Below are 20,971 nucleotides of genomic sequence, written 5' to 3'. Positions count from 1 at the left end.
AATTTCACCTCAGTTTTAGATCTGTATGTGTTGTCGCTGCTGGTATTCCAACACTAGGGTATATTTTTATTTCTAGGCCCAAGAGCAGTCTTCCTCAGCCTGTGGATCATGACCCATCTGGGGCCGAGGGTCAAACAACCCTTTCACAGGAGTGTAGCAGTGAGTTTTTGCTACATCGCTTTGGCTCCTGGTGGGTCACAGGCACTTACCCCACGCCCCACCCCAAACTATCTTTGGATCCTCAAATGAAAACACACACACACACACACACACACACACACACACACACACACACACACACAAACTTATTTTTAACACGCCTAACTAGCTCAGTGGCTGAGCACTTCTAAGCGTCCCACGGCCAGTTTACTTTTCCCTCTGGAACTCCTAGCTAAACACATAAATCTACCTTTAACTTTGCTGCCATGTTATCTTCTGTGAAGTCTGTTGGTCTTTGCTGCCCAAGATGCTTCTGGGCAGCCCTTTCGGGGACCACTTTTTACAACTACAATTCTGAATGACCTCCCCTCTGCAGTTCTAAATCTGTTCTGTCTGTCTCTCCCAGGCCATGGTGGTTCTCTCCCTTCCTCCTCCTGCGTCTTAACCCACACAACCTAAGGTTCCTGGCCTGTATCCCTTTGCCCAGCCATTGACTGTGCGGCATTTCTTTATTGCAATTAATTCCAGCTGGTGCTAGGCTTCCTTTACCCTGTGTGCAGGACACTGCAAACAGGTTTTTTTGGGTAACCCAATTAGCAAGCGAACACCAGCCACTACACAGGAATTGCCTAAGACCATTGGAAAATACAGATGTTTGCATTATGATTCACAACTAGCAAAATTACAGTTACGGAGTAGCCATGAAAACCATTTTATTCTTACCACAACATGAGGAACTGTATTAAAAGGTCACAACATTAGGGAGGTAGAGAATATTTTTTTGTTCTGTTGCTATGATAAAACAAATAAACAAACAAAGAGCAAAAACAACCCATCAACAACTTAAGGGATACATTTGTTTAGATTATACTTCCAGGTCACAGTCCAATACTAAAGCAAGTCAAGGCAGGAGCCTGAAGTCAGGTCCTCTTGCTATTTCACACAGTATTATCTTTGATCAGGGAACTCACTCACAGCCAAGGCACAAAAAAAGGAAGCCACAGAGGAATGCTGCTTGGTTCCTTGCTCATGGACAAGACCAGGCTCATGCTGTGCCTGAGCTTCCTTATGTAACCCAGGACCACCTGCTTAGGGAATGGTGCCGCCCACAGAGGACTGGACCCTCTTCTATCAGCTGTCACAACAACCCCTCATAGACATGCCTATATATTAACCTGATTGAGGTTTTCAGGTGATTCCAAGCTGTGACAAGTTGGCAGTGAATTAGAATAATTTCATCATGCCAAATGTCACATTTAAGTCTATGATTCACGTGGGATGGATATATATATATATATATATATATGTATGTATATATATGTATGTATGATGTTTGGAAGTGATCCAATTTTATCCTTTTGTTTATGAATATCTAGTTTGAATATCACTTGCTGAAAAACCTGCTTTCCTTTGTTAAATCATGTGGGCGTTCTTGTTGAAAGTCAGATGCTCCAAGGTTTACAGGGTTTTTCTGGAGCTTCACTTCTATTCTCCAGCGTGATGTGTCTACCTCACCACTGTCAGAAATCAGGAACTATGAACCATCTGCTGTAACTTTAACTTTATTTTAAATAACCATCCTTAAACATTTAACCTCCCTTAGCCCACCACCCACCTGAGGCAGTGGGAAAGAGGATACGGGGAAGTGGATCTGTTTAGAGAGGTTCTTTGGAGTGCCTCCCATCTGTGTTGTGTGAAAATTGGCAGTCCAGTTCATAGGTTAGCAGTGGCAGATCGATCCACTGGCAAACACTTCATGGATATATCAGCAGTCCAGTTCGGTAGAGTCAGTATAGAAAACAGGAATCAGAAGCATCAGAGACAGCCAGACCTCAGCCTTGGCTCGAGTGAGTAGGAGGGACCCTAAAGGACATCTGGAGGAGTTCTCAGCTGTGCCTCTCTCAAGGAAGCAAAGATTAATGAAGACTCAAACCCCACAAGCATTGCACATCTAGCTCTATAAGCAAGCCAAGCTCAGCTCCTTCCTGTCACTGCCCAGAGAGTCCTAGTTGCACCCTCCAAACATCACATGTCCTCCACGTATCTTGCCTCACCGTGCGCATCTATCTCAACAAGTGTGTCTGTCTCAGCTGGCATCATTCTGCCAATCAGTCAAGGAAGTGGCGAGAAACCGCAGCACATCACCAGAAGTTTTTCTGGTGCATTTCTCTCTATGGAGTTCTGACAAATGCAGCTCAACCATGCAGTGTAAGGTGGACCAATACGTGCACGTTGCTAGCTTTAGAAGAACATCCTTTTTCACCTGTGTCTGCTTCTGCTTCATGTGTTTGCCCCAGCAAAACACCATCCAACCAACTTTCCAAAGAACCCTTAAGTTTCCACTTCAATCTGCCTTTGGTTTTCTTTTTAAATAGAGTCAGCTGTTTCATGCTGGTTACGATGCAGAGATAAGCAGCCTCTCTTCCTGCTGATGGGACTGAAAACTAATCCAGCCATGATGGAAAACAGCTTGGAGATTCCTTTCAGAATTACCATGGGATCCCGCAGTTATACCAGTGGGAATATATCGTCACGCTAAGCATACCTGTGTGACATATGTTTATTGTAGCACATCACATAGAGTTGGCTGATGTGCCTATCAGTAGATGAACAGTTAAAAAAAGTATGGTTCATACACACAAGAAATATTACTCATCTGTAAGAAACAGAGACAGAGAGAGGGGGGGAGAGAGAGAGAGAGAGAGAGAGAGAGAGAGAGAGAGAGAGAGAGAGAGAGAGAATGAATGAGAATGAAATCCTGTCATGGGCCACATCATGGATGGAGCTAAAGTTTAAGTTGAACAAACCAGGCTCAGAATGGTAAATATATTTTCTCACTCACTTGTGGAAAGTGTTACTCTCAGAACTGAAGGGATGGTGGTGACCAGCTCCTAGAAGGGTGACAAGGGGCAGAGGGGATTCAATAAGGGGCTCTAAGACCCCAGAGGAAGAAGTGCTTCTGTTTATCCTGTAACACAGCAGAGTAAACTTGGTTCAAACAATCTATGATTTATTTCAAAGAGACAAGGAGATGTCCAAGATTTCCAACACAGAATGATTGATGTGTAAGTGGGTGGAAGGGCTGGGTTCCCCGGGTTATTAATTATATATCATGTGCAAGTATCAAACCACCAGACCTTATCTTATAGGATGTAAAAAAAAAAGACTCAGTAAGTAAGGAAGCTGGCTCTCCAGGATCCCTGTCCCTGCCACATATGAACATTACATTCCACCAAATCTGCAGATAAGTTTGAGGTTATACCCATCTTGTATTGTCCGTTGTGCCAGGAAGCATTCGTGAACCCCAAAAGACCACCAAGGAGCTGTTTTTGATGTAATCGTATTAGGGTCTCTTTATTACAAACTTGAGTGTGGGCTTACTATCAGCCCACAGGGTGGTTTGGTGAAGCAGCCCCAAATGGAAATGTGGGGTGGGATGGGGAGGCGTGGGTTGTCTAGTCTGGCATGCATCTGGTTGAATGTCTGTTGTGAGCCAACAGGTGGATTCTCTGAAGCAAGACCCTTATACAACCACAAAGGGTCTAAAAGGACATCTGGAACAATCTGCTAATCTTTGGTTAACTGTTGCTAAGAAGTAGCTAGGGAGTATCTCTGACCAAGGTCAAGCCATAGGATCTTTCCTGGTACTTGGGTATAGCCTGGGTTCAGCTGTGGGCTAAGTTCCCAGGTCCTTTTTTTTTTTTTTTTTTTTTTTTTTTTCTGTTTCTTTTAAGATGGAGGCCGGTTCTAAGATGAAGTACGTTTGGCCTCTCAGTCAAGCCTCCTGACTCAATGAAGTAGGGCATCTTTCCCTTAATTTAAACCTTTAAAAGGAGCACTGAAGGCAGCTCACCCACCCTGCTGCTCCGGCTCCCTCTCAACCTCTGAGAAGCCCATGATAAAGATGGGCTCTGTGCAGCTCTGCCTGAGGCTGTGCCCAGGAGAAAGTGACCTAAGTTTGGATTTGACAAAAGCCAGGTGCAGGATGAAGTCTGCCCTGGGTGTTACTAAGTTACATTCATATAGAACCTCCGGAGTGGAGGAGAGACTGGGAACTTTGTAATGTTTTTCATTTGCGCAACCCAGCGGGCTGAGCCTTCAGGAAGCCTGTTGGCTAAGAGGAAGGATGTTTTCCTATAGATTTCAGCATCCACCTACACCCCAGTGATACCACTCACCCCTTGCGTTTCTACTGCCTATGTACAGTCAAAAAAATCCTCTTGTCCTAGATATTTTGTCCCCATCATTTAGAAGACTGAATCTACTGCACGTGCCACACGTACCATGTCCCTTTCAATGTGGTGTGGGCTCTGTGCGTGCTACATGTGCTCTTCTAAGGGGATCTGGTGGCACGTCCTGATGCCTTGACTTTGAGCGAGCTTACATGCCTAATTAGTCACTTCATTTTGGGCTTCCTCTGGGCGGTATTAAAGACCCGTAGTTTGGTGAACACTATTTGTCCACTCAGGTTGGGCAGAATAAGTGAACTCTTGAAAGACGTCGTGAATTGTGATTTCACCCCAAATTTAATCTGATTTCTCATCCATCACTTCCTCTCCTCTGATATAGTCACTGGGAAACAGCAGGTAAGGGAGAGAATGTGTGCTTGTTGGCACATCCAAGAGGCGGGGAAGCATGTGAGAAGCACTTTGATATTCCTTTTATCTAAGGAAGAATAAGGCTGCTAAAAAGAAGGCCACTGTGCTCCTGGACAAGCAGTGTCAGGTTGGTGACTTCTTTCCAAGATACTAAATTGCTCACGCATTGTATTGATGGTAAGACAACATACGACCTGCCACACATAGCTAAGGAAAGAAGCTGAACTAGGGGGAAGCCAGCAGCTGCCTTAGTATAAACCCAGTGCTGCTGGGGGATGCTTGGCACAGCTTCAAACCTGGAGAAGACCAGTCCAGTGATGTAGTTCTGGGTGTGAACTCTTCCTGAAGCCCCATTCTAATCCCTACCTGAAACCTGCCGAGGATAGTCTTGCTGTCAAATCAGTTACTTTAAACATCTACAAAGGGGATTCTTCACAGTTTTATCCCACCCCTGTCAAGTTACTGTGTGTCCTTTTTAAAGTTTAATTTCTTATTCTCTTTTCTGACCACGGCAAAAGGAATCAGGCATGGTATCTGATTATTCTCTTCTAGTACCCTTGTGGATTTCCTGGGTTTTTCAACTGCTTCTTTTCAGCCAATTATTTTCCCCCATATCACACACATAAAATGTTTCAGTGCCTCCCCACCCCACCCACTTTCCTCCCCACTCCCACCCACCCAGGTTCCATCATACCTGGGGAATGCTGTGCCCTCCACACCTCCACCCACCCACCTTCCCCTTACCACCCACTCTCCTCTCCACTTCCACCCACCCTTCTCCCCACCCCCACCCACCATCCCCCCACCACCCCCACCCACCATCCCCCCACCACCCCCACCCTCCTCACCACTCCCACCTACCTCCTCCCCACTTCCACCCACCCTTCTCTCCACCCCCACCCACCATCCTCCCCACTCCCACCTGCCCAGGTTCCATTGTACCTGGGGAGCCCTGGGCCATCCCACCCTCACACCACACTCTTGTGACATTCTCAGCACTGGACTGGGAGGTGTGAATCCCAAGATGATGTTTATCTATGTGGAGGAAAACCTTGTGGTGCTGTTTTTAATATCACCCCAGATCCCTACTGAGGGGTAGGTTTGTTTTGGCTCATAGTGTTGGAAGGTTGTGCAACAGGGTGAGCAGGTCAGCTGCTCAGCGGACTGTGCCACATAAACCTCTGTGCACCTGGTGCCCCTGAGGCCAAAAGAGGGTGTCAGAGCCGCCGGGATTGGAGTTACAGACAGCTCTGAAGCAGCGCTAAGCACCTTGCGAGGGCTGGCAACTGAACCAGAGTCCTCTGCAGAAGCAGCAGTGTTTTTAGCCCCAAGCCGTCCCTCCAGCCTCTTCTCTTAAAAACACATTTAAACCTTTTTAGACCAGTGCCTTATTCACTGTCCCATTGCTGTGAAGAGAGACGTGATGGAGGCTACTCCTGTTAAAGGATATTTAACTGGGGGCCTGCTTACAGTTTCAGAGGTTTATTCCATTATCACGGAGCACACAGATCTACATCCGATCCACAGTCAAAGAGACAGACCTGGGCCTAGCATGGGCTTGGAAACATCAAACTCCACCCTCACTGACACACTTCCTCCAACAAGCAGGCACTTCTTCCAACAGGCCCATACTTCCTGATGACTAAGCAGATGACTAAGCATTCAGGCATATGAGCTTATGGGGCCATTTCTATTGAAGTCACCACAACTTGGAGAAGAGTAGTTAAAAGCTGAAGGTAGGTGAGTACTGTGTCTTACACCTTTGCCTTGTTCTGTACTTCATCTGGACCCAGGATCACAGACAGTGCTGCTAACAGTCAGGCTGAGGATTCATTCTTTCCCGTTTATTATAGAGCAGGTGCGCTATTGAGCAAGTCTCTGAGTTTCTGCTCACCTAAGAGAGTCTTAATGAAGGAGAGTTTAATTTTAATTTATTTTTAATTGACATCGAGGATTCATTCATGCTCTATTAGTTACAGAGACAATCTCCGATAATGCGAAGAGCAGATCTTATATGTAGAACTGCAGTTCTCGTGGCCTGGGCTGGAAACCACACATTAGGTGAGAGGCTGCTCAGGTTTCAGCATTGTGGTTAGCATGTGCTGCCTGCCAGAGATTCCACTATTCAAACAGAGAGGTAGGAAAAGGCAGCCGTGCAGCAGAGAGCCCAGAGAGGCTCTGGGTGGCTCTGGGAGGGTGGGAATGAAGTGTAGGGCTGGCGGGCTATTTCTCTTTGGCAAACACATGAGACCACACTGCAGAGAACATCAGGGGAAAACCTCAGATGCTTGTGATGGGGCTGTTCTCAAGGCAGAAAACAGCATCTCTGATATCCCAGTTCAGCCTGGCACCTCTAAGGAAGGGCCTTGGGGAGCCGAGCACAGTGTGTGACCTGTAGGCTGATCAGATTTAAAAAAAAAAAAATGAACTCATAGCTAAGGCTGACATCACCGATAAATAATCAGTAGTCTCTCTCCTTAGGGAGAGAACCTCCCCCACCCCCTTTTCTTCTGTAAATGTCTTGTTTTGGAGAAGGTGTGGGGAGAGCCGCAGACTATGCTAAAAGACTAGAGTGTGCTTGCAACTGTTGGAGTCAAACTCTGGCAGGCACAGAGTGTATGACTAAAGAATAAGGCACACTCAAGAGAGACTTGAGAGTGGTGTGTGTGTGTGTGTGTGTGTGTGTGTGTGTGTGTGTACACATATATCTGTGGGTATGCATGTGGTGGGTGTGGGTGTGTACCTGAGTGGGGAAGCCAGGGGAATAACCTACCTCAGGTGTCACTCCCTAGAAAGCGCCACCCTCTTAGGCCAGGCTTGTTGGTCAGCAAGCTTCAGGCAAGCCTGTCTCCACCAGGGATTGCAAGCTGAAATAGGGTTGGTTGGGCTTTGGGAATTGCCACACAAGCCATGCAGACACTGATCTCAGCTAAGCAAGAACAGTTTATTGAATGCACACCTTAATACTGGTCAGACTGGGGACATTGCTCAGAATTATCTGGACCGTGACACCAAATATCTTTCTGTCACCAAATATCTTTCTGTCAGTTTACAGAGGGAAAAGTCCCTCATTCCCAGGTACAGGAAGTGCTGTCCGGTGGTCAACTCTGACTCAAGCCATTTTAGGCATAACAGTTGATATTGACTTCTGATTTGATGGGTCCTGTGTAGACCTCAGAAGAATTTCTTAAGATTAGCAAACCTCATGCAGAACATTCGGAACATGCAGCACAAAACAGGGTTATGTGGTCAGCATGTCCTTGTTCTGAGCCAAGTCACTTCGCTGCGCCAATGACTGGCAGGCATGTCAACTATATGAAATAGCTGGCAGGCCTGGAACAAAAATGGCTACAGCTAGAGTGGGGAGGGGTCAGACTGTAAAAGGTTAATTCTCAAAGAAACTGGGGCGCTTATCAGCATATCAAAGTGATGCAGGCCAGTGCTCCCAGGTGTCCCTCAGTACCTGTGGCTCCTTCCAGAACTTTCGAACTCTCTCCCCCTACCCTAAACCTCTCCCTCCCAGGGGTTAGATTTACCTTTCTCTTCCCCCAACCTCTCTTCCCATACAACGTAGCCATTTTGGCTTGAAGTCGTTGATCTCCTGGCTGGCTCCGCTCCGGGATCTCTCTTGGTCTACTTGCCTCTCTCCCACCCCCATGGCTGGGTTTATTCTGCAGGCCACATTCAGTCTGGAATTTTCCAGATGCCTTTGCCTATGTCCTCTCTCATATCTACAGTAATGTCCCTCAACCCACACCTAGGCTTGGTCACGTGGCATGGTCACGTGTCACAGTCACGTGGAGCTGTCACGTCCTCATTGGCCACCAGATCTGGCCATCCTCCCAGCCCATCCCCTTAAGAGATCTCTTTACCAAGGTGTGCGCAAGATGAAGCTATGTGGGTCTGAGAGGCATTCTAAGCGAAAAGTTGCTCCATTCAGACCCATAAGGGCAAAGAAGAGGAAGAGGAGCTTGTCAAAACCCGGGAGAGCTGCATCTGGCTGGGGGAGCAAAACACTGAAGCGAGAGCCATGGGACTGTGCAACCCCAAGCTAGCCTGACCAGGAGCCTTGTTCCTTGTGGTATCAGCCTCCTCCTGCAACAAGCAGTCCAAGCAGTCCGGAGCAGAGAGCTTGGGAGAGGCCAGCGGAAGAGAGCACTAGACAGAGCTGTGCCTGACCCAAGAAAGGAGAGAGGGGAGGGAGGAGAGCCTGTTCTTGTTAGTCTTTCTCCCCTGGTTATTTATTCCTGAGTCTCTGGGTCCATGATATCAAGTTAATGACTTAGAAAAATCAACTTCTCCCTGTCTGAGGCAAGGTGAGGATGTTTTATGTTGTTTCTGTTTTTATATTTCCTTTCATTTTGTTGTTGTTGTTGGTGGTGGTGGTGGTGTGTGTGTGGGTGCGTGGGTGCGTGGGTGCGTGGGTGCGTGCATGTGTGTGTTTGGTTTTGGGTGTTTGTTTGTTTGTTTGTTTGTTTGTTTGTTTGTTTTGAGACAGGGTATTTCTGGCTGTCCTGAAACTCACTCTTACACCAGACTGGCCTCACACTGTGGCCTGACTCTGCCTCCCCAGTGAGTGCTGGGATTAAAGGTGTGTGCCCCACATGCCCAGCAAAGATGAGCGTTGTAATAGACGATGCAGGTGAAGTAGGGTAGAAAGAAAAAGCCCATGAGAAGGGAGAGTCCTCCACCTTGGAGTCTGACTGAAGCCTCTCGCCAGCCAGCAGGGACAGGAGAATCCCAGCACAATGGTTGTTTGCTATGAAGGCTGCTGACTCAGAATTCTACTCCTCGTACAGATAGGTGTTTTATATGAAAAGCCAGGCTTAAAGGCCGGGTGTTTGTGACCTCGTTGCTTCCCAAAGAGTCTGTTCATTTCATTTTCAGTAAATATTCCTGACCTTCTGAATCCTGGGCTCTTCCAGTTATAACACTGTCAACTGTTCCTGAGGAACCTGAGTGAGAACAAGAAATAAACAGCAAAGGAAAGAACATGGCTGCTCCTAGGTATGGTGAAGGGAGACCTTATTATGGATAAAGGGGAGAGCATAGCCAGGGGCAGAGACAGGAGCATTCGTGAGAGCCCTGAGTGGACATGAGCAGGCTGAGCTGGACCATATGGTGAGGAGGGAGAGGAAAGGGAGCGGGAGAGAGGAGTCAGGTGCTGCACACAAGAGGCCTCAGCTACAAAAGAGAGGGGTGGGGGTGTAACCAAAATGTTTGCATTATATAGGGAAGAGCCTATGGAGGAACAGGCAGGATGCTGGGAGAACCAGGCAGTCAGATCTGCTGTGCTGTGTTAAATAGCACCTCAGCCTTAGTTCAAGGTTTGAAACTTAGCAGAACCTTCCTATGATGGCTGCTAGGTTTCTTAGCCTTAAGAATAATGTCCTAGATAGGGTTTTACTACTGTGAACAGACACCATGACCAAGGCAAGTCTTATAAATGACAACATTTAATCAGGGCTGGCTTACAGGTTCAGAGGTTCAGTCCATTATCATCATGGCGGTAGCATGGCAGCATCCAGGCAGGCATGGTGCAGGAGGAACTGAGAGTTCTACATCTTCATCCGAAGGAATGCAGGATGAGACTGGGCATCCTCGGGAAGCTAGGAGGAGGGTCTCCAAGCCTACTCCCACCGTGACACACTTCCTCCAACAAGGCCACACCTTCTCCTAGTGCCACTCCCTGGGCTGAGCACAGGCAAACCATTACAGATAGTAACTTCAAAGCCAAAAAAAAAAAAAAAAAAAGTCCCGTATATCCCTGTTATGAAAGAAAACAGAGCAAAAACCAAACGAGTCATGGTCCCGTGAAGAGTCTATCCCCACACTCCCGTTTGTCTTACTTTCTGTGACTCCCAGAGCAGCCCACGCCCTGACTTCTGAGTCTCATTTGCTTCTGAGTGCCTTGCTTTCTCTTAACCCCGTTTCTAAGCCTATGTTCGAATAGCTTTATTAGTCCCTATGTTGCTTCATACATAGGCTAGTCCCGAAAGCCTTTTCTATGTTAAAGGTAGATATTCCAGTTTGGCCCTAGCCTCTGTGCCCCATAACGATGGCACAGGGACACGGGGAAGGCCATCTGGAAATGCATGAAGTGAGTCTCTACTTGGCACAGAAATGGACTCGCTTCCCAGCAAGTCTGGCCAGAACAAAAGACATAGGTCCAAAGAATGAGGTGAACCTTTTAAAGCCCACAATGTAATCCTTCCCTGAAACACACAGAAAAAAGACGAGGAAGAAGCTTTGCAAATTATCTCCCAGGTGGGTCAGGAACACAAAGAGTTCTTTAAAATGGGGAGCTTCGTGAGGAAGGAAATGATTCTTTTAATAAGATAAACGGACTTTTCCTTCTCAGAATCCCTGCTGAAAACAAAGAGACCCGGAAAAAAAAAATCTCACAACGTACACAGGAGCCTCTGACCCCCAAGCAGCTTCACTTCTAGGAATGCATCCTGAAAACACAACACAGATAACCAGTTATTTGCACAAGGTTGTGTAAAGCTATTCTGTTTGTTGTAGTGAGGCACCAGACTTCTGTAGAATGTATGGGTAGCCCTACAAAACACACAGGGAACCGTATCGTTTCCAGAACTCATTTTTAGATTTAAGGTGCGAGCATACGGCAGATCACAGAGGGAAAAAAGTAAGATAAGAGTGCATCTAGGTATTTCCACTAAAAACAACTCCCTGTGGAGATGGGGGATGTGAGGGAAGAGGATCACCAAGAGAGGCTTCTCTGAATACGGTTACCTTTTCTTACAGTTCTTAAAATTAGCACTGGGTAAACATTTCACATATTCAAAACTTAAAGAAGATTAAAAATAAAATCCTAAAATGGAAAACAAATTGGGACCAATGAGCCTAACTTCGTTTCAAATGTGGCAGCAGCAGTTAACAAAGGAGTTACTTCAGAAGTCTCCTTGTATACCCCGGGAGGGGATAGTGTTAAGCATAAAGGAAAACCAGGGCATTTTTTGTTGTTAATACAGCAATAAAGTTCTAAACTAGTAGACAAGCATGTGATTCCAAATTTGAAGAAATGTTATGTAATTAGAAACCCAGAAATAAATGCCAAAAACAAAGTTTAGGAGGCCGGTGGGATGGCTCGACAGAAGGCACTCGCCGCCAAGACTAGAACCTGAGTTCAGTCAAGGGGACCCGCATGGAACCCCTCGAGTTGTCTCCTGACCTAGATCAATATATGAAAAAGTTTGGTTTTTTTTTCTTTTAAAGTCAAAGTTAAAATACACTAATATAAGATGAAATTTGAATGGAGCCATTTTACCCAGAACGATCTCTTTAAAAAGCCATTTACTTTTCTCCGATCCGTCTGCTGGAAGGGCCTACAAGAACAACACTGCATTGACAGTGAGCTCACCTCACTCCAGATCTCAGTATCAATGCCTCACTCCTCACCAACTAGAAAGGTGTCTCTGACTTCCCATAAGCCACTGAGGGTTGATTTTCTAGTGGTTTAGCTGCCCTGCAGATGTGGGTGAGCCACAAGCCGATCAGCCCATGGGCTGTGCCTGGTGTGGCCTGAGCCAGGACACAGACCGAGTTACACACCCTCTTTTGTGCACATGCTTCCTTGTGAAGGCAAAGCCAAGAGAACACTGTGGGAAGATCTGAAGGACAGTGCTGCTAGTCCTTGAGACAGACCTTTTAAATTAAGTGTTGCTTCTATCTTATATGTATGGGTGTTTTGCCTGTATGTACGTCTGCAAGCCAGATGTATGCCTAGTGTCCATAGAGATCACAAGAGATCATCAGATTCCCTGGAGCTGGAGTTATAGGGAGCTGTCAGATGGGACAAGTCCTCTGGAAGAGCAGCCAATGTTCTTGAGAAGGCTAGGCTGATTCTATGACAGACATCAAATTGGGCAGTTCAGGAGATTAGGCCTAAAAACACAGATTTCAGGCAGCTAATCAGAAACTGCCCCACCTCCTGGCCTGAAGCTAGGACAACCAGTTTCCAGCCAGTCCCCACACCCGGGTAATGGAATATCCTTAGAGATAAGAGTAAGACAAAGCCCACCTACCCTGGAATTCCCCGTGCTATAAATTGGGCCTGAGAGCTCCCTTTGGTATCTCTCTATCTGGTAATAGGGAAACCCCAGCATGCTGGACTTCTATAGAATAAAACACCCTTTGTGTTTATGTACTATTTAAGTCTTCTGCGAATCATGGACACTTAAATTCTTAACCACTGAGCTATCTTTTTAGCCCCGAGACGCAGAGATCTTCTCGGTGAGCAAAGGCAGGCACATGCCGATTGCTAAAGGCTGTTGGAATCCTTCTGAGTTGCTTTTAATAAAACGAGAAGTACTTTAGCCTTTTCAGTTGAATGCTTTATGAAAAATATCGCTTCCCACCATTTCCCTTCTTTCGTTTCCCTGGCTCTGATGGTAGAAAGCTCTGCTTTGGTTTTGGAGCGGCACAGGACTTTATGCAAAGGCGTCTCCTCTGGAACCAGGAGGCACAGCTGTCATGTGACTGGCTTGCTATATAAATTTAGGGCAAGTCCTGTCGCTGTTTGGATCGTAGTTCTTCAACTGCCAAATTAGGCTTGCGAGACTTGATTTTCTGCCTCTGTAAACAGCGATTTGAAATTTTCTCCAAGTTGGGTAACATGTCTGCCAAGTAACAGGGGCAGCAAGAGAGGCGATAAGGGGTGCCTACAGTAGTACAGGAGCCCTGAAGTCCAGGTGAGCTCAACTCGTGACTCCTTGAGGAAAAGAACAGTATTTGGAGGGAGAGGGGGCTGGAGAGATGGCTCAGTGGTTAATGGCTTGTTGCTCTTGCAGAAGACCTGAGTTCAGTTTGCAGCCCCCACATCGTATGCCTCACAACCACGTGTAACTCCAGTGCCAGGGGACCCAATGCACTCCTCTGTATTATGTATGTACGTAAGCCACCTGCACTTGTGTGGCACATTTTAATCACTAACATATACCAACTACCATTAAAATAGTATACTTTTGATTATGCTTTTTTAAGTAAACATTTGTTCTCCAATCTACAAGGCCCAACATAGGTTCTGAATGGTTCCAGCCATTCCCACCTTCCTGTCACTATGACTGGTTCTGGTAGGACTTCTATTACATCTCAGAAAACATCATGGCTGTGTCTCTGAGACACGGGGATTCTGTCTGCTTGCACGACTGGGGAATTAGACAACTGTCCATAACCATCTATCAAAAACCATAGAATCCCAAAGTTTCTGACAGACCTTCAAGGTCATCACTTGGGCATTAATTACCATTGTAATGTGGCAATAGAAAAACATTTGGAAAGGTTTTGTTGGGTAGACTGCTGTTGTTGAAAGACTTCACCCCTGTATCGGGTGGGTGTGAATTTATGTTTTACTATGTGGTGAGAAAGAAAAAAAAAAGTGGGAAATGAACCTTCCAGAGCCTTTTTGGAACTTGGGATCTGTGCCAGTCTACAAAAATGCCTGTGCCTAGAGCTGGAGGGAGAAGTTCGTGCTGCCTGGGGTGCCGGTGCAGGGTGTGGAACAAGCTGGAGCTTTTGCAGAAAGTCTTCTGCCCCTCGCCAGGTGATAACAGTGATGGATGACCTCTGTTCTATTTGTGCCTGGTTCATGCTGGTTTAGAAACCGTACAGGAGAGTTACTAGGGCAGATGGGGCAGCTTCCAGCAAGTAGTTCTCCCCACTGTATGAACTAGGCTACACTTTCTCCTTCTCTCTCTCTCTCTCTCTCTCTCTCTCTCTCTCTCTCTCTCTCTCTGTGTGTGTGTGTGTGTGTGTGTGTGTGTGTGTGTGTGTGTGTGTGCGTGCGCTTGCTTGCTTGCTTGCATATTTGTAGGTGGTATGATGGTTTGTATATGCTCAGCCCAGGGTGTGGCACTATTTGGAGATGTGGTCATGTTGGAGTAGGTGGGGCCTTGTTGGAGTAGGTGTGTCACTGTGGCTTTAAGACCCTCATCCTAGCTGCTTGGAAGCCAGTATTCGGCTGGCAGCCTTCAGATGAAGATGTAGAACTCTGAGCTCCTCCTGCACCCTGGGTGCTGCCATGCTCCCACCTTGATGATCCTGGACTGAACCTCTGAACCTCTAAGCCAGCCCCAATTAAATGTTGTCTTTTATGGGACTTGCCTTGGTTGTAGTGTCTGTTCATAGCAATAAAACCCTAGCTAAGTTGGGGGTGGAGTGTGGGGGTATGGTTATGTTCTAGTTTGCTTTCTGTTATTGTCAAAAGTAGCATGAGCAAAATGCACTTTCAGAATTGTTTATTTCGATGTATATTATCAAGGGAAACCAAGGCAGGAACTGAAAGTAGAAAGTATGGAGGAAGTCTGCTCAAGGGTTTGGTTCTTCTGGTTTATTTAATGGCTTTCTTTTCTTTTCTTTTTTTTTTTTTTTTTTTTTTTTTTGGAGCTGGGGACCGAACCCAGGGCCTTGCGTTTGGTAGGCAAGCGCTCTACCGCTGAGCTAAATCCCCAACCCCATTTAATGGCTTTCTTACATAACCCAAGGCCTCCTGCCCAGAGATGGTACCATCCACAGCAGTCTTAGGCCTCCTATACCAATCACGTCAAGAAAATTCTCCACAGATATGCCTGTGGACCAATCCAATAGAGGCAAATCTTCGGTGGTTCCTTCTCAGATCTGCCAGGTTACACCCAAGATTAGCTATCCTACCCAAGTGCCACAGTAAACGCTGGAGGTCAAAGGACAGCCTTCAGGGTTGGCATTTCTTCGTGTTGCCAAAGCTTTCTCCAGTAGCTCACCTTGAGGTGCGGTCCAGGAATGTTTATAGGTCCCTGTAAATTCTCTCTTCTGGTCATTCTGCCTCTGCCTCAGTATTCACTTCTGCAAACTCAGTTCTCAGCACAAGGTTGACATGCCACCAGTTCAACCAACTCTGCCACCAATAGCAACATAAACATCCCCTGTGGGACCAGGACTGCCATTGTGAATGCCTCCTGTTCAAGAAAGCCCAGACACATCACCTTGTATGTTATGGAAAGGCCTTGGGAATCTGACATCAGAACCACAACCCTTGTGAACCCTGGAAGGGTGTAAATGGAGCCTGCTGAATCAGCTGTGTCTAGCTGCATTGCCTTGCGGCCTTGGTTTAAAATGCCAGTCTCTGACTCTCCCTTCAAAAAATGGAGCTTTGAAATGTGGGCTGGACTTAGTTTTGTTTTGTTTTGTTTCTAACAAAGTGAAAAGGGCAGAGAGGATGGTATATGACTTGAGGATTAGCTGATTCAAATTTGCTACCTCTTCTCTCTCCTCTCCCTCTGAAGGCAGCCAGGGGCTATGTCATGGGTATCCGGTGGCCACTTCGCAGAGCTGTCCGTGGGAAACAGAAACCTCCAGCCAGCCTTATGGAATGGAACTCTCCCGCCTTCTGCCACTACGGGCTCCCGTGATCATCAGAGTGGGAAAGCCTCATCCTGAAGCACCAGGCAGAGCCATCCTCAGTCCTGATTCTCAGATAGGTAAGGCAATCATATATGTGCTTTTTTGTTACATTGTTATCTAGGAGGACTTTGTCAAGCCCCAGGAACTGTTGTGGAGTGACACTGCGCTCACCCTTCCACTTGGGGGCGCTGTCATACAGCAGCACAGCCTATGAATGCCTCCTCATGCAGCAAAGGAGAAACATTTCCATGGCGGGGAGGGTCTCTCTCTCGAACTCAAACCCACACATCATCAAGCTGTCACTGGACACTTGAGTTAAATACTTTCTACCTTCTTAAATATACAATTCAATTTTCATGAATAGTGAGATTTGTCACAATATCCCATTCATATCCCATCGAGCAGATTGAGTAGCTCACATGACATGTTAATTGCTTCGATTTTTGACAGCTAAAAATCACACAGTGGCATATGCTCTCAAAGGAGTACTTGTGATTCAAAAATTTCCAATTTACATTCTTTTTTATTAGCCTCCTATAAAAATATCACAAGCGAGCCTTCCCCTTAACTTTCTCAATTGTGATCAACAAAGGTTTACATTTTTTAAGAAAAAAAATGAGGTTTCCACACATAGCAGCTTCCTGCTGATAAAAAAGGAGTAACTCTGAGTTCATCCCCTCTGTTGAGGTGAGAACTGGAAGGTTATAAATACCTTGTAGTTCTGTTAGCCAAGGATTGCTTAAATATTCCATTTTGAAAAAGAAACCGTGGGCTGGAGAGGTGGCTCAGTGGTTAAGAGCACCCGACTGCTCTTCCAGAGGTCATGAGCTCAATGTAAAGAGATCCCATGCCTTCTTCGGGTGTATCTGAAGACAAATACAGTGTACTTATATATAATAAATAAATAAATCTTTAAAAAAAAAAAAGAAAAAGAAACCGTTCTCACCAAGAGTAATTTGGGAGCTTGAGTTCCAAAAGGTAACCCCATCAATAACTTTAAATGTACAATGTAGTCAGAACAAATGGTAACTCCCAGGTTTACCATCCAATGGTGCTGATTTTATTTTTCACTCTTTAATTTTTGTTGACACAAAGGATAGACATCAGTAGGCACAGGGGGGAGTTGAGCTGGTTCCACCTCCTATCTCTGACACAGAGTGCTTCACGCTGAAGGAAACCACTCCGCCCAGTACCCAGTGAGGAAAAAATGCTGGACCTCTCACCTACCGGGCAACCCTGGTTCTCCGGTTGGTTGCTCTCTGGGCGGGCCCCTCCCAACACAGAGAAAAAACAGTTGTTTTCTGGTTTGAAGACTCCCAGTAGCTGGGGAGGGAGAGTGGGCCGAGTACTCAGGACAGGAACACCCAACGGTTTTGAGTGCTTTGGGTTTTGGTTTAGATCTCAGTGAAGCTCAGTGGGACAAGGAACGGGGCCCAGCGAGGTTGCCCAATGCTGTGTAGCTCCCTGCTCTCTTGCAGTAGGAGCACAGATCCGGTTGCTGTACACAGCCCGAGGGGCGCCACCGGCTTAGCACCCATTTTGAGGTTTTCCTTTCCTCACCGTCATCCACAGGCTCCTTCCTGCGGCCCTGTACACGGTGTCCTTCCTCTTTCTGGAAAGTGTGTGTGTGCCCCAGACCCTAGACCCAGCCAGTGATGTGACTCGATTCTCATTGAGTGGTCATCAGCAGAGAATGAAAGGCTCTGACTGAAACAGATAGGCTGCAAGGGAGAAAAGGTGACAGACTTTCTTTTCATGCCTTTAAATATATATATATATATATATATATATATATATATATATATATATATATATATATATATATATATATATCTGGGGCAGTTTATCGTTGCTTCTTCCGTCGCTGATTAAATTCCTCCCACAAAAGCAACTTAAACTGCTATCTGTCCAAAGCCAGCATCAGTCTGTCACCCAGTCACACTGCCTTGCTACTGAACATTGTTCTATGGTTAAATTATACGTGTGTGTGTGTGTGTGTGTGTGTGTGTGTGTGTGTGTGTGTGTAAGTTTATATGTGTGTGTGTATAATTTTAAAACAATATGGTTTTATGTGTGTGTATATATATATAATGATATATATGGATATATATAACTTTAAAGCAACTTGAGAAACTCTGGCTCGCAACTGAGGGTGGGATGTGATGGGAGCAGGAATGTGAGGCGCTGGTCACACAAAACCCACACTCGGGAACAGCAGAAGATGAACATTGGTGCTTGGCCCAATCCCTCCTTTTTATTTTTGTTAACATGCTCTCCCAGTTAGACTGGGTCTTTCTTCTTCAATTAATCTAATCTAGACAACCCCTCAAAGACACCCCAAGGCTCTATCTTGTACGTGATTCTAGATCCTGTCTGCCATTTCTTGAGCCCTTTCTAATGTTAATAAAACCTTAGCTTTGCTTCCCACTGACTAGCCCTGAAATTCTTTACTGTTTCAAAGCTGCAGATCTCGGTTTGCATACAGTTCCTCACAGAATCCGGGGTGTCTCCAGGCCGCTGAAGATGATAACAAGGGGTTGTGCATTTGTCCGTGTCTCACACAGCCAACAGGGTGTCACCAAATCTCCTCGTGACCAACCCCACGGGCAACCCCAGGAACCAATGCAATCACAAAGCCAGTGGTGATGGCCACCAGAAACATTGTCGAGTGTCCTTTGTCTCTGACTCAGGTCTTTTGGCATCATCAGTGAGGCTGAGACAGACTGGCTTGTTAGCTCACGAAAGGATAAAATTCAAAACCCTGTAAATAAAGCTCTTGGCCCTACTGATAACAGACTCTGCTAGTTAAGTTACCCATTGGGATTGAAACCCAGCATTGACCAAGCAGGTTTCTCCTCAGGTGAGTGCACCAATGGCTCTGGCCCAAAAATGTATTAGACACACAGAAATACAAAAGAGACCCGTTAGCCGTTTAGCCTGTTCCCTGCTAAGATGAGAAACTGAAAAGGTAACTGGAACCAATTGTGTCTCTGGTCAGTGCACAGATGTGAAAGAGCCCCTATTCTCATGACAGGCTTGCAGTCAGAACACAGTGGAACTAAAGTAGCACGTTTACCCGGTATTAAAAAAACCTAGGGGCTGGGGATTTAGCTCAGTGGTAGAGCGCTTACCTAGGAAGCGCAAGGCCCTGGGTTCGATCCCCAGCTCCGGAAAAAAAGAACCAAAAAAAAAAAAAAAAAAAAAAACCTAACATGATACACCCCCTCCCTAACAAAGAGGGGTTTGCAGTCCACACTACAGGGAGAATGCAAAGAATTTACATTATTCCTTTCCACACAGATGGGACAGATCTTTAAAATATGAAAATGGGCTTCTGTTTTTCATTCCTCAGTATCGACGTGCAAAACACCAAAAAAAAAATCTTAATGAAAATTTGAAGGTCATTCTCTTTCCCGTTTATTTCTGTTTGATCTGTTAAGACATTTTAAACACTGTGTAAAATATTTGACTATCATTGATTTGGTTTAAAGGTTACTGTCAGACGTTACATTTCAAATGCAAATTTGCATAATCGGAATAGTACTTCTCCACTAACATTTGCTATTTATATAGACTTTTTATCCATCTCTCTCTAGAACCTTATTTTTTTTACATTGCATGTTATGTGTGTGTTCCCATGTGTGTGTGTTCCCGTGTGTGCAGATGCACATGCGTGCTTGCAGAGGCCAGAGAACAACCTGTTGTTCCACAAATGTTATTTACTGTGCCTGGAACCTGCCTGGAACTCTGTCATGCTACCCATGCTACACCGTGCCAGCTCTTTTCTCTTCTCTCTGTTTTTGCGCTGTGAGTTATGGGAATTAACCAGGCACTCATACTTGAAAGGCAAGTACTTTGCTGACTGGACAATATCCTAGCCCTAAGTTTTCACTTTAAAAAGCATTTATTTTTTAGGGGATGGAGCGATGGCTCAGTGGTTAAAAGCACTGTGCTGGCTGCTCTTCCAGAGGACCTGGGTTCAATTCCAAGAACCCACATGGCGGCTCACAACCGTCTGTAGCTCTAGTTCCAAGGGGGGATCCCACACAGACACATAGGCAAGCAAAGCACCAATGAACATTTTGTAAATCAAAAATAGTTTGTTTTTTTTTTTTTATTATTTTTTTTCTTTTTTTCCGGAGCTGGGGACCGAACCCAGGGCCTTGCGCTTGCTAGGCAAGTGCTCTACCACTGAGCTAAATCCCCAACCCCTTTAATTATTTTTAAATGTATGTGTGTTTGTGTGTGTGTATGCTAGATGAGGAAGCAGGAGTCCCTGGAGCCTGAGTTACAGGCTGTGCGCTGCCTGACGTGGGCTCAGAGAATCAAACTCTGTCCCTCTGCAAGGGCGTCAGATTCTCTTAGTCACTGAGCCATCCCTCCAGCCCTGGTTTTTTACTTTTTAAAATATTTTATGGGGTTGGGGATTTAGCTCAGTGGTAGAGCATTTGCCTAGCAAGCGCAAGGCCCTGGGTTCGGTCCCCAGCTCCGAAAAAAAGAAAAAAGAAAAAAATTGTATTAATGTCATCCTGAGATTTTCGGATATCTAATTTTACGTCACATCTAAGTCATGTTGAGAAGAGTTCGGCTCAGCAGAACTCGTTGGGGATGGATGGTAGAGGACGTTCAGGGTAGCAAACATGGCCAGTCCTGGAAAGAACCAGTACCCAGAACACTTTCCCTTTGAGAAGAGTTTTCAAGACACTCTTCCAAGCTGGGCAAAGGTGGTGCATGCCTTTAATAGTAGTACTTGGGAGGCAGAGGCAGGCAGATCTCTGAGTTTGAGGCCAGACCAGTCTACAAAGTGAGTTCTA

At 45.9% G+C, this 20,971-nt stretch overlaps 1 long non-coding RNA gene across 1 annotated transcript in view; it reads left to right on the top strand.

Moving 5' to 3' along the window:
* Positions 1 to 18,949, top strand: part of LOC102552874 (uncharacterized) — a 34,738-nt gene extending 15,789 nt beyond the window's left edge. Inside the window, exons 3-4 of the long non-coding RNA XR_015628162.1 lie at positions 16,040 to 16,234; positions 18,619 to 18,949. This is a non-coding gene — a long non-coding RNA (uncharacterized LOC102552874). The remainder of the gene's footprint in view (positions 1 to 16,039; positions 16,235 to 18,618) is intronic.
* The last annotated feature ends 2,022 nt before the right edge of the window (positions 18,950 to 20,971 follow it).

Source organism: Rattus norvegicus, chromosome 8, assembly GCF_021556685.1.
Source record: "Rattus norvegicus strain SHRSP/BbbUtx chromosome 8, alternate assembly SHRSP_T2T, whole genome shotgun sequence".
Lineage (NCBI taxonomy): Eukaryota > Metazoa > Chordata > Mammalia > Rodentia > Muridae > Rattus > Rattus norvegicus.
This window is presented reverse-complemented; position numbering and strand designations above follow the sequence as displayed.